An 18,097-nucleotide genomic window follows, 5' to 3' on the forward strand; every position below is an offset into this window, starting at 1 on the left:
GTATTTAAGGTGAGTGCTATTGACACTAACAAAATCAACACAATATTTTAACTAGTTCTTTATTTTAAGTTATTACATACAATTGTTTGATTAAAACAAAATCAATAGTACTCATCAACTAAACAAAGGCTAAAACTACTGTCTACTACCTGTTTAAATCGTTATTATTTTGCCCTCAAAGTCCTCCAGTGTCCAGGAAATTATTCATTGAGTTTTTAAACCTTAACAAAACAACAACAAAAGTATTTTGAGAAAAAAAATGTATTGACCTAATCACTTCAGTATTGATCGTACAGTAGTATACTGATAGTCCCCTTGGTATCGTCACCGCCAATTCATGGATCGATCCGCTCTCTTACGTGTTGTGTGGTTCTGACTTCCCTCTCTTTTTAGACTCTTATTAATCTATTTCTTAATTTCCGGTTAATAACTGCTTACTTTCTGCTGTAACGTGGTTCCATCTACACGTCTCAAACTCTACCGAGCACTTATTTATTCTGCTGTTTAGCTATTAGTATGACTATTCGTGATCTGCTCGCGCTGTGTAACATGTTAACTCTCATCCTCCAGTGATAATAATAATTGATAATGATCCTTCACTGTGTAGGGAGACGCATACTTAGCTGCTAGCCGCTTGTCAGCTGGGAAACTTAAAATAAATAGACTCCACCAGAGGGGATCGGCGTTTGTGATCACTATTAAATCAGCAATGGCAATCACATAGTTTTTCACATAAAACTGTCTGATACTGATTGTTAACCGATTAATTGGCACATCCATCATGAAAAAGCACAGTATGAAACGCAAGTGGAATTTATGGGGTAAGTTGTTGTTACTATTCAATTGTTTAGGATATTCTTGTGAATAACTTGTAAACTTGAATTGTTGTGAGCTTTTTTCCATAATGCGTGAGTTTGTCATGGCAACCACCATATAGTGGCCACCTCTCTATAGTGCAGTGGTTCTCAACCTTTTTCAGTGATGTACCCCCTGTGAACATTTTTTTAATTCAAGTACCCTCTAATCAGAACAAAGCCTTTTTGGTTGAAAAAAAGAGATAAAGAAGTAAAATACAGCACTATGTTATCAGTTTCTGATTTGTTAAATTGTATAACAGTGCAAAATATTGCTCATTTGTAGTGGTCTTTCTTGAACTATTTGGAAAAAAAGATATAAAAATAACTAAAAACTTGTGGAAATATAAAGAAGTGATTCAATTATAAATAAAGATTTCTACACATAGAAGTAATCATCAACTTAAAGTGCCCTCTTTGGGGATTGTAATAGAGATCCATCTGGATTCATGAACTTAGTTCTAAACATTTATTCTCAACAAAATTCATCTTTAACATCAATATTTATGGAATATGTCCACAAAACAATCTGGCTGTCAACACTGAATATTGCATTGTTGTATTTTTTTTTTACAGTTTATGAACTTACATTTATAGTTTGTTGAAGTATTATTCAGTAAATACTGTATATTTACAAAGGATTTTTGAATTGTTGCTATTTTTAGAATATTTAAAAAAAATCTCACGTACCCCTTGGGATACCTTCAAGTACCCCCAGGGGTACGCGTACCCCCATTGAACCACTGCTATAGTGACCACTTTTACCGTTTCCCTTAAGTGGACGCTATAGACAGGTTTGACTGTACAAGAAAAACAGAAGTAAAAAAAAAAGTTTTAATTTAATTATGAATTACTTAGCTATTTTTATCTAATAACATTATTTATTGTACTATCAATGCATGGTGAAGAATGTTCAAATAGATGCATTACACTCTCTGCAGTTGAGCTAACGCCCCCCCAATCCGCATTAAGATCAAATACACCAGGTGAAAAGTGTTCATGGGTTTTTGACTGAGGTGAGTTCAGGATCGGTCGTAAAAAAGTGTAGCTGACAGGTTGGCTTTGCACAGCAAACACATCACGTATTTGCTCAGATGTCTACCAGGGATGGTGCAATGCTTTGGAGAGTCATTCATTGCGAAATCTCCAGTGCTGCTAAAGCTCTACGTTTGATAAGATAAAGTAAACAGTGTTTTCACCTTTTTTTCCACCCAGTTCCCCAACCGTCTGGAGCGAGTGACAAATGTTCCACTGTCTCCTCAGCCTGAGGTCATCCTCGTTTTTTTCCATCTAATAGGGAGGGCTTAACCACACAAACGAAGACGCGAGCTTACAACTTCCAGGCTTTGTGGAACTGTGTCTACTGTTTCACAGGATTAGAAGTAAACAACAACAATAAAACCCCCCCTCTTGCTCTCCCCAGAGTCGGCGGTATTAGCACTCAAGCAGCAAACAGGACAAGGAGAAACCTTTTGCAAAGTTCAAATCAAAACCTGCAAAACCAGCAGCTTCTTAGCAGCCTTGTGCAAGCTTTGGGAGGATTACATCATCAGAGGTTTGTTTGGTGGAGTGGATGTGAGTTTGTACGATTGCGCTCAGGAGATGAAGACAGTCAGAATGTGAATCTTTGAACTTGCGGATGTCATCAAGTTTCTGAGTGATCAGATTGGCTGCAACATCTAAAGCAGATTAGCAAAGATGTTGTAAGTGCAAATCTAGAAATGATTCGCTTCCCAAATGGCGATCAGACGGTCCATAGTGGAATTTCACATACGTGCGTTTTAAAGGACACATTTTACCGATAAACTCATAAAATGTTGATCATACAGTACACTTTACATGCTTGAGGGTTGCTCATAGTGGCACACAAAGTTCTCAATCAGATTTGATGAGTGCAACATGTTCTTAGCAGAATTAAGTAGGAATTAAAAGATAATCACCATATGCATAACCTGGAAACGCTCTTGGGGGACACTCTGAACTGAAAATATTCCATTCCAAGAAGGTTTGATTTGTTCCTATTTTGAACTAAACCCACTATAGATAGATAGATGGACGGACGGACGGACAGAGACAGACAGACAGACAGACAGACAGACAGACAGACAGACAGACAGACAGACAGACAGACAGATAGATAGATAGATAGATAGATAGATAGATAGATAGATAGATAGATAGATAGATAGATAGATAGATAGATAGATAGATAGATAGATAGATAGATAGATAGATAGATAGATAGATAGATAGATAGATAGATAGATAGATAGATAGATAGATAGATAGATAGATAGATAGATAGATAAATAGTACTTTATTGATTCCTTCAGGAGAGTTCCCTCAGGAAAATAAAAATTCCAGCAGCAGTGTACAGAGTTGAGATCAATTTAAAAAGCAAATAATGGGGGTATAAATGGAAACAAAATGGAAAAATATTACAATAAGAATAAAAATAAAAAGCAACAATGGGAATACAAATATAACAGTAAAATAAGAATATAAGAAGAGAAACTAGGCAGTAGTGACCATGTTATGAAAAAGTATTGCACTATTATTGTTTTGTATCCCCTGTCATCCTAGTACCCCCCCTCCCCAGAGAGCAGTTATACAGTCTAATGGCGTGTGGGACAAAGGAGTTTTTGAGTATAGTAGTCCTGCACTTGGGATGAAGCAGTCTAGCACTGAACAGGCTCCTCTGGCTACTGATAACGGTATACAGAGGGTGACTGGCATCATCCAGGATGCTCACTAGTTTTTCCGCAGTCCTCTTCTCTGCCACCGCCACCAGTGAATCCAGTTTTAAGCCGATCGTAGAACAGGCGTCTTGAAGACAGGGATCTTCAAAGCTTTCCAGGCCAAGAACACCCAAACTGATGCAAAGATAGCGCAGAGACCACCTACTTCTATACCTTGTATAAAAGTTTGTCTTAAATCCAACTTGGCCTAAAGGTACCTTGTTTTTACAATATGGTATAGCAGCGCTAATAGTTAGCTGAAAAATAGCGCACCAATCGCTTGCTGACAGCTGATGCGCTAATCACTAGCTGACAACTGGTGTGGGAATTGGTAGCTGATAGAGCGCTAATCAATAGCTGCTGGCTTGCACTGCTAATCGCTTGCTGGCGACGGGCACTGTGATCAGATAATCGCAAGCAAGCAACTATCGTGGTAATCAGGTAATCACTGGAAGGTGAGTGGAGCACTAATCGCTTGTAATCTTAGAAGCAAACACACACTTGCCAACCTTGAGACCTCCGAATTCAGGAGATGGTGGGTGAGACGGGGTTTGGTGGTAGCAGGGGTGTACATTGTAGCGTCCCGGAAGAGTTAGTGCTACAAGGGGTTCTGGGTATTTGTTCTGTTGTGTTTATGTTGTGTTACGGTGCGGATGTTCTCCCGAAATGTGTTTGTCATTCTTGCTTGGTGTGGGTTCACAGTGTGGCGCATATTTGTAAGAGTGTTGAAGTTGTTTATACGGCCACCTTTAGTGTGACCTGTATGGCTGTTGATCAAGTATGCCTTGCATTCACTTATGTGTAAAATCCGCATATAATATGTAACAGGGCCGACAAGCTGTTTGTATGGAGGAAAAGCGGACGTGACAACAGGTTGTAGAGGACGGAATTCGGGAGAATGGGTGCCCTGGGAGATTTTCAGGAGTTGCACTGAAATTTAGGAGTCTCCCGGAAAAATAAGGAGAGTTGGCAAGTATGTGCAAACGTTAACAAAATTTAAAAGTCCTTTATAGATGTTTTTATTTTAAACCTGCAAGATACAGTGAGTAGCGGGTCCACGCTACTGCTACTTGTAAACTACACACAAGTGTGTTGGATCAATGTTAATATTAAAGCATGGCTCAGTTGGTAGAGCCAGCAACCTGAGGGTTCCTGGTTCCATCCCCGACTTCCGCCATCCTAGTCACATCAATTGTGTCTTTGGGCAATACACCCTTGCTCCTGATGGGTCGTGGTTAGGGCTTGCATGTCAGCTTCCGCAATCAGTGTGTGAATGCGTGTGTGAATGGGGAAAAAGTGTCGAAGCGCTTTGAGTACCTTGGAGGTAGAAAATAGTTATACAAGTATAACCCATTTTCCATTATCAATGTGTATATTGGTGAAAAATTGTGTGATTGACAATATAGGACATTTTTCAAAGAAGTCTAATCAACCAAAGATTTCACGACACCCCCTGGAGTAACTCTGCAGACTCCTTGTTGAAACAATGCAACACAATTTATAAACAATAAATACAAATAAAATGTACAGGTAATGTCTTTGGTAACATTTTCATATTAAGGAAGTTAAAAAAAGACGTTATAAAAGTACTCAACTAAAGTAGACATTCTGAAATGTAAAATATCAAATCCCAAAAAGTTGCTGACCTTTCATTTAGTCCTATTTTGAACTAAAACCCCTTATCAAAAACAATACAACACATTTTACGCAGTAGCATAATTAAAATTGGGACGATCTGTCACTTCAGGTCTGTGGGTTTTCCTTGTTTTTGTATTTACTTCCCGTCAGTGCTCTTATTTTGTTAAATTTCCTGTTTGTTCCGCGGAGCACTGTTTTCTCCTCATCTGCCGTTGATTGGGAGCCTGTCCACACCTGCTGCCAATCAACATATGTCTATTTATGTTTTCACTCGAACACTCCTCGGTGCTTGAAGATAATTCTTTGTTTGGAACTTCTGTTTGCAAGACTGCTCCGTGTTTTTGTTTGATGATAATTAAAGTCATCTTACATGTTCTCAGTTCTCCTTGTTCTTGCATCTTGGGGTAACAAATGGTAAATGGTAGGGCTGTGAATCTTTGGGTGTCCCACAATTCGATTCAATATCGATTCTTGGGGTCACGATTCGATGATGTATCGATTTTTTCCGATTCGATTCGATTCTCCATTCAAAAACGGTATTTTTCCGTTTCAAAAGGATTCTGTATTCATTCAATACATAGGATTTCAGCAGGATCTACCCCAGTCTGCTGACATGCTAGCAGAGTAGTAGATTTTTAAACAAAAAAAGCCTTTATGATTATAAAGGACAATGTTTTATCAACTGATTGCAATAATGTAAATTTGGTTTAACTATTAAACGAACCAAAAATATGACTTATTTTATCTTTGTGAAAACATTGGACACAGTATGTTGTCAAGCTTATGAGATGCGATGCAAGTGTAAGCCACTGTGACACTATTGTTCTTTTTTATTATTTTTATAAATGTCTAATGATAATGTCAATGAGGGATTTTTAATCACTGCGATGCTGAAATCATAATTAATATTGATACTGTTGTTGATAATATTCATTTTTGTTTCATTACTTTTGGTTTGTTCTGTGTTGTGTTTGTGTCTCTTCTCAATTGCTCTGTTTATTGCAATTCTGAGTCTTGCTGGGTCAGGTTTGGTTTTGGAATTGGATTGCATTGTTATGGTATTGCTGTGTAGTGGTTTGTTGGATTGACTAAAAAAAATAAAATAAATAAAAAAAATTTTATTAAAAAAAATCGATTTTTGAAAAATTAGAATCGATTCTGAATCGCACAACGTAAACGATTCGATTCGTATTCGACTCGATTTTTTCCCACACCCCTAGTAAATGGTAAATGGGTTGTACTTGTATAGCGCTTTTCTACCCCTTTTTAAGAAACCTAAAGCGCTTTGACAGTATTTCCACATTCGCCCATTCACACACACATTCACACACTGATTTTGGGAGCTGCCATGCAAGGCGCTTACCAGGACCCATCAGGAGCAAGGGTGAGGTGTCTTGCCCAAGGACACAACGGACATGACTAGGATGGTAGAAGGTGGGGATTGAACCAGGAACCCTTAAGATTGCTGGCACAGCCACTCTACCAACTTCGCCACGCCGTCCCCGTTACAAAACGGCAGCCATGCGTTTTCCTGACAAAAATTTCTAAAAGCTGTACAGATATTACAATAGTCAAAGTAACAAATATCGATAATAACATTTGTCAATAATTTGTCAATGTCATTGCTCGTGTTTTTCTGGACGGACAGCAGTATGCCCGAGTCTGTGCTAACAACAGGAAGAGAAAACAGTCGCACCAATTCCACGAGCGACATCATGGAAAGTATGGCAACATTTTAAACTTAAAGACGTCAACAACGCTAATAAGTTGCTCATTTTGCAAAGCGGACCTTGCTTTTCATGGCAGTACGTCTGAGATGCGGGAGCATTTAAAGAAGAGATTGCGGTCTTCAACTCTCCTCGGTGAGATTATATGACTTTTCCTTTGAGATAAACTTTGTCAATTTCTAAACACATCCTCATCATCAAAAAAATGCTCCCTTTTTTTTGAGGAATTTAGATAGCTTTGATATTCCTCCCACTTCCAAAGACATGCACCTTGGAATAGGTTGATTGGCAACACTAAATTGGCCCTAGTGTGTGAATATGGGTGTAAATGTTGTCTGTCTATCTGTGTTGGCCCTGCCATGGGGTGGCGACATGTCCAGGGTGTACCCCGCCTTCCGCCCGATTGTAGCTGAGATAGGCTCCAGAGCCCCCTGCAACCCCGAAGGGAATAAGCCGTACAAAATTGATGGATGGATGGATCATATTGTTTTGTTGGTTTTTTATTGTCTTTTGTTTTCATCAAAAACATTTACTTTGTTTTTAATCAGCAATTTGCCTGTCCTTGCTTTTAAATGGACAAAGGTTTATTAGAATTATTGTCATAGCGGCCAAATGTGCAACGCAGATCATAGGTACTGTAAATATATCTCAATAAAGTAGTCATCTTTACTGTTAGTTAGCACATGCCTAAAAATATATCTAAAGTTAAATTTAAAAAGCCCATGGCTACATCAGAGCCACTGAAATAATCTGAATAATTATCAACTATCTTAACGATTTGTCAACTGATAAAATGGTTGTTATAGTTGCAGCACCAGTGGACGCCTTAGAAACATATCGTCATCTGTAATTGTCACTAAGGCGCTGCATTTAAGTAAACCTAAATAATGACCTACTTTTTGCATAGAGTACTACTACTACTACTCCTACATTATGTTTGTTGCTGAGTGCTGGAGTTTACGGACTCCTCGGTCTTTGTGGTCTGAAGTAATGATGACTTCCTTAACCACATGCACACCCTCCTCCTTTACCACCCTAAGTGCAAACGGTCTCCATGAAGTAAAGTGTCTCCTGAAAGGAGCGAGCCATTACCAGCCGCCACGCCCCTTTATCCTTTCAGCAGTAGTCTATATTTTGGTGGCGTGTGCTGTCAGGTTGCAAATGTACTCAGCTATCCATCTCTGGGAGTCGCACTGGAGGCAGTGTGGAGGGGGAGAAATTCGCTAGCGGAGCTAATGGTCTGTCATGTAGCGTTACAGCGAGATGACTGGGTGCACGCCTCCAAAAGCCAGAAGCACTCCGTCGCAGGAGGAGAGGGTGTGGACGGGCAGCATCGTTTCAATTAAATTTAAGTGGGTTATTGAAGGCAATGAATGGTGCAGCGCTCATTGGATAAGTGGCATCTAATTTCTATCTAATTTTGTTTTCATTTTTTGTCCTATATACTTAAATATTTTATCTTTTATTTGTAATGTATTTTTTTATCATTGATTTTTTTATTTATTTTCAATCAATCAACCACTATTCATTTGTATAGCCCTTAATCACAAGTGCCTCAAAGGCTACACAAACCATAACCCTGATCTAAACCCACATTGGGGCAAGGAAAATTTCCAAAAACCCAAGCTGGGGAAAGAAGAAACTTTGGGAAGTGGCCACAGATGTGGGAACGCCCTTCCAGTGGCCGGTTGCAATGGATGCTAAATGGTGATGCATTGACACATGATAATGTAAGAGTAGCCTGCAGAAGATTGTAGGGCGAACGTCTTGCATTTGTTTTATGTATATTCTATTAATTTGCATTTTTTCTTCTCTATTTTTCATGTATTTGTGTCCTATTAACTGCGTTTTTATTTTATATTTATATATTTTTTTTATTTCTAATTGATTTAAGATTTAGTTTAGTTTGTTTTCTTTTTTATTCTATTAACTAATAGTTTAATTTTCTATTTCTTATGTAGTTTGTGTCCAAATAAACTACGGTATGTTTTTATTTTATATTTCTAACGTAATTTCTATATACCTGTTTTTGTAATCAACATGATAAAAGTGAGTTATTCTATTAACTTAGTTTAATTTTTTATGTATTTTGTCCCACGAAACTTTGGTATTTATTTTAGAAATGAATAAATGATAAATGGGTTGTACTTGTATAGCGCTTTTCTACCTTCAAGGTACTCAAAGCGCTTTGACACTACTTCCACATTTACCCATTCACACACACATTCACACACTGATGGAGGGAGCTGCCATGCAAGGCCCTAACCAGCACCCATCAGGAGCAAGGGTGAAGTGTCTTGCTCAGGACACAACGGACGTGACGAGGTTGGCACTAGGTGGGGATTGAACCAGGGTCCCTCGGGTTGCGCACGGCCACTCTCCCACTGCGCCACTTTTATGATTGTATTTTTTTTATTTATTTGTATGATAATTTTATGACTTGTTTTTTTATTGAATTAACTTAATTTTAATGTTCAATTTTTTATGTATTTCTGTATATGTTTAATTGCTTTCTAATGTATTTTATTTCAACAATTCAAATTTTATTTTACTATTTGTTTTATTGCATGATTTTGGGGGGGATTTTTTACAGCACCACTGACTGGCAACACACCACTGGGAATATTTAACAAGGCTGCGATAAATACTTTTACATAGCCACATATACACACACAAAAACACAACTGAAGGACCACGTACAAAATAAAATGCATCATTGTGTGGTCTTTAATGAAGTTGTATTCTTTATAGTAACTTTCAACTGGACTGTAGCCTTCAAAGAAACGCCTCATAAGACGTTTCACAATAAAAGTGACTAAGTAGGGCTCTAACCTCCCCATGTTTAAAGTTTCCCATAAAAGCCATTAAAAAGGGTATAAAATAGTAATTTCCCGTTATGCCAACTTTCTTCTCTCCTACCGCAGGTATTTTCCCTGGGCCAGCCCATGAGGGTGGGTGGTGTGCAACAAGTGTGTGTTTGTGTGTGTGTTTCCATGCAAAAGTCTGCCAAAAAAAAGTAGTAAAAGGCTGCCTGGTTTAAAAACATGTGTAAAGTCACTGATACTAAGCAACACAAGGAGGTTGAACAATCTTAATTTGGATCAGGGAAACAGTTTCTTATGAATTATGTCATAAAGATTCACTGAAAAATGAAGGAAGAAGTAGAAAATTGTCCATATCATAGGTTTGCATTTTTATCGGAATCAAAACCAACTTTTTAACCAATTAGTACTTGACCATGGACACAACTTAATAACATTAGCAAACCTAGCTATTGTAACATTAACAACACCATTATTAAATCTCGTTTTAGTCACATTTGGCATCAATAAGTGCATAATGATAGTAAATAGCAATTACAGTGGATTCATAATCCAATATAGATATCGAATATCAGGTCGACAGGAAAAAAAACAAAAACAAGGATTATCTTAAATCTCTGAAATAAGCACTCTGATATTTGCACTTTTGTGTGCAAAGCTGGACAGCCAGTTAAAATCTAAATGTCCTTCAATAGGCACACAAGGTTGGCCCTTCTTGTATTTTACTGAAGTTATTTACAAAAAATTAACATGGAAGACTATATATAAGGCTATATAGGCTATAACAGCTAAGGCCACGACAGCACACAAGCTTAGCATGCATAATTAATTAGTAAACAATGTTGCAGTCTAAAACACAAGATTTGTAAATACAAACAAGTGTGAACAATTATAATTGCAGATACAAAATCTCAAAGTCTCATATTAAAATGTTTTTAGTTACAAACATGTCCGCATTATTCGACTTAATGAATTAATGTGGCCACTATAGATGTGATCCAAAAAAATGACCACTCCATTTCAACTTCAAGACAAGCATTAGTTCATTACAGACAGTTAATAATAAATAGGTTTTGTAATTTTCATATCTAACATTGTTCTCTATTTAGGCAATTTCATGGTCCACACTACAAAATAATAATAATACTAACAATACATGTATGATACCAATATTGATATCACATTGGAAGTGAAAAAGTTGCGCAGTTGTTGAACTGTACTGAAAACAGAGCTCGGAATCTTTGGGCACCTTCCGATTCCATCCATCCATTTTCTACCGCTTGTCCCTTCTAGAGTCGCGGGGGGCGCTGGTGCCTATCTCAGCTACAATCGGGCGGAAGATTCGATTCCAATTTTTAGGGTGAGGATTTGATTCAAAATCGAGGCTCAATTAATTTTGTTATAAATTATGAAGTCATCCGGAAGGCCCAGCGGAGACTCCACTTCCTGAGGGTGCTGAGGAAGAGCAGACTGGAGAGACAGCTGATGGTGACCTTCTACCGCTCGGCTGTCAAGAGCCTGCTGATGTACCGCATAACAGTGTGGTACGCCAGCTGCACTGAACCCGACAAACAGGCGATTCAGAGGGTCATAAAGTCTGCTTAAAAAATCATCGGCTGTCCCCTGCCCTCCCTGAAGGATTTACACAACTCCCGTTGCCTCAACAGAGCAAAAAACATTACCAAGGACAGCACACACCCTGGCTTCCACCTGTTCGACTTGCTACCATCAGGCAGGCGCTACAGGTGCATCAGAGCCAGAACAAACAGGCTCAGAGACAGCTTCTTTACCAAAGCTGTCACTATGTTAAACTTTAACTTATAATAATAATAATTCACCCTTGTACAATATCATGCCCTAATACCCTACTGTGCAATACTACCCTTCGAGTGCAACACGTCCGACACCGATTGTTATTTACGACTTACAATATACGAATAATATAAAAAAATGTCAATATATTTAAAAGATGCTGCGAACTAAAACTGCACGATTTAAATCCATCTAATAAAAGAAAATAGAGCAACCCCAACTTCACCCCAATAACAGCTTTAAGATACTTAAAATATAAATTTACAAAACAATTGAGAATACATAAAAAATACAATAATTATTAAATATAATACTAAATAAAAGGAAATTAAAATATTAATGAAAGCAACTATATTGATAACAATAATATCAATGATAGTTGTTAAAAAATTGTAATCCAAAAATTGATTGAAAAAATATATATATTTGCAACAAAAAATAACTATAATTTGTGGGGGTTTTTTATTCATTCTGGTAAATTATGAATCAATTTAAAATCGGTATAAAAAAATTCCAATTTGGATGTGAATCGATATTTTTGAGCAGGCCTAACTGAAAACATGCTGAAATGGATATTCTGAACTTCTTAAAATTCCATTCCAGGAGGCTGTCCATATTTTGAATTAATACCCCAAAAGAAACTATGCAAACAGAATGAATGGGCGTGATAAAGTGTCTAAATGCTGTACAAGAAATATTTTTTGCAACACAACATTTGACATGTAAAAACTTAGCTTTTGATAAATTTGACAACATTAAAAAAAACTCTTAACCTTCTCATTATGGGTTGTTTGTATTGAATTTTGAGGAGAGAATTTAATGATTTCTAAAATATGGCTGTAATGTGGAAAAAGTCATGAAACATGCCGGCTAAAATACGAAATTTTGCGAGATACTATATTTTTCTAAGCTTGGTAGACCTTGCTTTAATCAAAACCCAGCATTAATGTTAACTTTATCTTTTATTTTTTTAAAAGTGCACAATCGTTGCCAAACAAAAAGCCTCCACTCCAAGTTGTGAGCTGCTGTCATTGCTTATCTGCACACTAAACGCATGCCGCTGTCATTTAGAAGTCAATCAAGTTGCCTCTCCTTGGTTAACAATGTACAACATGTCTGTCTCTTTCACAGCCTGCAGTGCGGCCTGAAAATACGGTTTGCTCCAATACTATGAAAGGAAAAACATTGAGATACCTGGTTGTGATAGAAGCCAAAATATCCTGTGTCAAAAAGGGGAAGTCAGTCAGCCGGTCTTGTAGCGAGCTCGCCTTCAGCCAAATGTGTCTCACCAGATGAGGCTTTGCAGTGAAGACGAGCGACAGTCCAAGCCGCCATCACCTGGCCAACCAGCCAGGCAGACCAAAACAGTCCAGCGACTTTCAAACCACAGTCCTGGCATAGGAGGATTACTTTTAGACTTGCTGATATCAAGCTATGTATTCTGTTACTTATTCACTTGAATGAAATCAAAGAATGGGATATGGCATCGTCAGACATCAGCATTCTAGTGAGCTTGCCAAGAACAACACGGGTGTGGGGTGGGTTCTGGTATTCCACTGATTGTTTCTATCACTGGCTATTTTCCTGTTATTGAATTCCTCGCCGTCAAATGCCGAGGCCATTGTTGCGGCCTACGCTGCCATCTTTTGCAGTGTGTTGAGTGCGTGGGGTGCACAAGGGGTGATGCTTTGAACTCACTAGAGCTGGCACAGAGGCAGGTCTTAGGGTTCAATCCAGTTCGGTACCGTATGCCAATTTTCCGGGAAGTTTTGGCAGCCTTGAGTTTTGGGTGCCCGTTGATTAGAGAATTGTCATACACCAACATTTTAAATGTTCCATTGAAAATATGGAACATTACACATGGCGCTCAAAAATATATCATCATTTTTTACTACAAGTTTGGTAAGCTATGAAGCCGCACCGCTTAAATAATTTTTAGCGCATTAAACATACGAGTATTTTTATGGTGTGTGTATAAGGTATGACATTATTTGCCGTTTTTTTCGCAATATTATGCAAAAGCAACTTTTTTTACCTTCTGGTACCTGCTGATCTGCATGTGGGATCTGTAGAAGTCCTGAAAAATTGCGCACGTCTGCGAGGCGATAAGCTTCTTCTTTTACCTCTATCTTCTTGTTATGTGACATCAATCCTTCGCTGTTGCCATTTCTAATATAAAGTAGTGTAACGTTCTTACTTATATCTGTCAGTAAACTCGCCATTAAAGCAATAAAACATAACAGTAGAGTGAGTTTACATTATTCACCCAAGGAACTTTAGTTATTAGAGTTCCGGTCGGACGGTTTTTCACGGGACGCATTTCCTGTGTTGTTGTTTCCAGATGAGGAGATGCTGCTTCGTTATTGATTTAAGTAGAGTCTGAATGTCATTTAAACAGTTAGCTCCATCTTTTGACCCTTTTTCCACTGCCGTTCTTGCAGACTTTTCAATGCCATTGTGTAAAGTTTCCGAAAAGAAACCTCTGCAACCACATACAAACAGCCTTCATACATGAACAATGTGACTGTGACTGGGCTCCTGGTTACACAAAGACAACATGATGCTGCTTCAACAGAAAACCAGGTGTCCGACTTTCTGTCAACAACATCGATACATGCATTCAAATGTTTCCAAGGAATAACACCACACCTGTCAAAGTTCACTAACAGAAAAACAAGGTGGCACTGCTAAAGCAGAGAGTCAAGCTGAAAAGATCAAATATGTACAGGTTCAAAACATAAACCTCCAAAGCTACGCCTGGCCTAGAAGGTGATCAAATATGAATCAAAGCTCTGAGATCACAAGAGTGTTGCTGAAATAATTGGTGCAAGGTATTCAGTGTAGAGCTGAAACTCATTTTTATCTAATGAATTGAAAATGTTTAAAAAGTCAGCGCACAGATTCAAACATTTGAAGCCCCCCACACTGGAGCACGATTTGGAAGACTAGCAAAAACACTGTTAGCTACAATGGCCGCAACCATGGAATCAAAACACTGATCAGTCATTGGTCCTTTTGTTCATTCACATAAGCAAATTACTTCCTATTGACGAGTCTACCACTACTGAAAGAAGTGGCATACTTCTGCATTACCTCTCCTTTTCTCTTGTGTGTATGTGCCACTTTCCACTTTTACCGCCTCCGTATTGTTTTACGCAACCTCCTGTGTTACACAAGACTGTTCATTATCATAGCAAGTGTTTGCGTATGTAATGAGACTCTTTGCGGTGAATACGCTCTGTGTGGACCCCGTGCTCTTGTCAGCTTGTCATGTCAACGAGACACCTTCCTTAAAAAATAAGAACAACAATATACAGAGTGTAATAGGGGCGGGTATTACTCGGGTCAAGCCAATGGCTTCCCTCAGGGCAATTCAACTGGCAGCTCGGGTGCCAAATCCGGCCCGGCAGTGACACTTTGCTTTGAGTTCAGTTCAAAACCAGACTTTTTTTTAAATAAATTCTTAAAAACACTCGAGCGCTTCTGTCGTATGGAGTAACTTGGAACAGTGTAAGCAAATTGGCATATCCTTGCATATACATTTAATCCATCTAAAGGCCATCGTCCATTGCGTTCTAGCGTCCCCAAATGATCACTACAGAGGGTAGTAAAGGTGTCACGACGGCTTAGCCAGAGTCGGACCCCAACGCAGAGCAACAAATACACAGGAATAATAACAAAAAGAGCACTCAAAAAGAAGTGAGCAAAATAACTCAGGATACCCACTTATGGTGTGCGAAAACAGAAATAGCACACTGAAGGTGTGAGAGGTAACAGTTAACACAGCTATGCTGGGACTGAGTCACAGGGAACAAGAAACGTGAGTAGAGCCAAAACAAAGGAGATGTACACGACTAGAAGGGTAACTCATCAGGAAATCTACTGGCGCCAATTGAAGGGACTGGAGAGCTTAAGTAGTCAGGAGTAGATGAGCATCAGGTGTGCGTGCGCTCTTTGACCCAGAAACCGGGCACTGCAACAAAAAAAGATTGGCCGAAACAGAGCTGCCAGATAGTCACAGAAAAGAGAAGTCCAGCCCTCCAGTCTTTAGCTCTCTGAAACTGTGGCCCCTAGAATAATTAAGTTGAATAGCCCTGGCTTACTTAAAGACACCTCTGATAATTCTAATCAACATTTAACAAATTTCCTTGTGGTCTGGATCAGGGGTCTTCAATGTTGTCCTGGCCAAGGACTCCCAAACTAATAGACAGATGTAGTAGGGCCCTTCAATTTATAGATTTTGTGGAAAAAAAACAAAAAAACTTTTATATTAAACTGGTCTTAAAACTACCTTGTTATTGTGCAATACCACGGATTTAAATAATAGGAATAGTGCCACTCATAGCAAACTGGCAAATAGCATGCTAATCACTACCTGGCAACTGACACAATAATCGGTAGCTGGCAACTGACATGTTAATCCCTAGCTGATAACTAGAGCTCTAAATGCTAGCTGGCAACTAGACTGCTAATTGCTAGCTGGCAATAAGTCCGGGACAACACTACATGTTATTTATACTGTATGACTTTTTATATTCGCAGACAGCCTTTCAAAAAAATTACAGTGGAACCTTGATTTATAAAAATGTGCCTTCTTTTCGGTTTACGAACGTTTAGATCATGGGTGTCAAATTTGGCCCGTCGTGTAGTTTCATTTGGCCCTTGAGGCAGTATGAAATAAACATTAGAGCTGGCCCGCCGGTTTTATACAGCGGCGGTGCTGCTGTAACACCGCATTCACCACTAATACTCATACTTGCCAACCCTCCCGATTTTCCCGGACTCCCAAATTTCAGTGCCCCTCCCGAAAATCTCCCGGGGTAAACATTCTCCCGACTTTCTCCCCATTTCTACCCGGACGACAATATTGGGGGCGTGCATTAACGGCACTCACTGCCTTTAGCGTCCTCTACAACCTGTCGTCACGTCCGCTTTTCCTACATAAAAATAACGTGCCAACCCAGTCACATAATATATGTGGCTTTTACACACACACGCACACAAGTGAATGCAATGCATACTTGTTCAACAGCCATACAGGTCACACTAAGGGTGGCCGTATAAACAACTTTATCAATCTTACAAATATGCACGACACTGTGAACCCACACCAAACAAGAATAACAAACACATTTCGGGAGAACATCTGTACCGTAACAGAACATAAATACAACAAAACAAATACCCAGGACCCCTTGCAGCACTAACTCTTCTGGGACGCTACAATATACCCCCCCAAGCAATAAGTAATGTTTTACTCATGCACTTTCTCTTGCTATTTTAAGGCTTCAATGTTTGATTAATTTGTTATTGTTATTTTATTTGCATATGTATTATTAGCCTGTGGAAAAAGTTTGTTTTGATATCTACCTCAATGGGCTGCAAATAGAAAAGAGGCATTTAATTTTTATTTAAATTTTATTTTATATGCCATTTATATTTTTTAATGATTATTATTTAAAACTCGATTTTACATGACACTATAACGTAATATAAGCCTTGCTTGTTCAATATTCAATGCAAAACTTGTTTGGGTCCCTATTAAAAGGTTAATTTGTTCAACCTTGGCCCGTGGTTCTGTTCAGTTTTAAATTTTGGCCCACTCTGTATTTGAATTTGACACCCCTGGTTTAGCTCAAGCCAAATATGCGTCAGTGTGCGACCCATATTTTGGTGTACGATCACATCCTTCATTTATTTAATCATTCATTCATTTTGTGTGCCGCTGGAAGCTCTATAGGTGCTGCCATTTTAATGACATCACTTCCTGTACACGCCATTTTGAAGAGGCGGGCCCCTGACGTCACATCCTGCTTACATATTTGCGAGTGGCGACAATGGCAAATGGATTGACTCTCAAATATGGAAGAAACAAGTCCACAATTGCAACCATTACCAAAAAAGGCTGTTTATATGGTTGCTGAGTTTGCCGAATGGGTTAAATATCTTCGGAACGATGGAGAGAAAAGGCAAGAACAGGTGGAAAAGACTTTGGAAGTGGGAGGAAGCTGGAGTACCCGGAGGGAACCCACGCATTCACGGGGAGAACATGCAAACTCCACACAGAAAGATCCCGAGCCTGGGATTGAACCCAGGACTGTAGGACCTTTGTATTGTGAGGCAGACGCACTAACCCAGGGGTAGGGAACCTATGGCTCTAGAGCCAGATGTGGCTCTTTTGATGACTGCACCTGGCTCTCAGATAAATCTTAGCTGACATTGCTTAACACGATAAGTAATGAATAATTCCCCTGGTAATCACAGTGTCAAAAATAACGTTCAAAATATAAAACATTCTCATGCATTTTCATCCATCCATCCGGTTTCTACCGCACCTGTTCAAGAAGTCGCATTAATAGTAAGAAGTATTTTATTTATTTTGGGTTAGCCTCAGAAAAACAATGTTATTAAAAAGAATAAGAGACTTATTATACATAAAAATGTAGGTAATTCTTAAAACTGCATGCATATAGTTGTATTCAGTGTTAAAAAAAAAAATTATATGG

The 18,097-nt window shown here is 38.7% G+C and overlaps 1 protein-coding gene across 3 annotated transcripts in view; it reads right to left on the minus strand.

The window, feature by feature from the left end:
* Positions 1–18,097, minus strand: part of atxn1a (ataxin 1a) — a 158,996-nt gene that overhangs the window by 126,949 nt on the left and 13,950 nt on the right. Inside the window, exon 2 of one of the 3 annotated variants that reach the window (XM_061908490.1) lies at positions 12,786–12,983. The exons of the other annotated variants lie outside the window; for them this stretch is intronic. The gene's annotated coding sequence lies outside the window, so the exon portion shown is untranslated. The remainder of the gene's footprint in view (positions 1–12,785; positions 12,984–18,097) is intronic. 3 annotated transcript variants of the gene reach the window in all.

This window comes from Nerophis ophidion, linkage group LG08 (assembly GCF_033978795.1).
Source record: "Nerophis ophidion isolate RoL-2023_Sa linkage group LG08, RoL_Noph_v1.0, whole genome shotgun sequence".
NCBI lineage: Eukaryota > Metazoa > Chordata > Actinopteri > Syngnathiformes > Syngnathidae > Nerophis > Nerophis ophidion.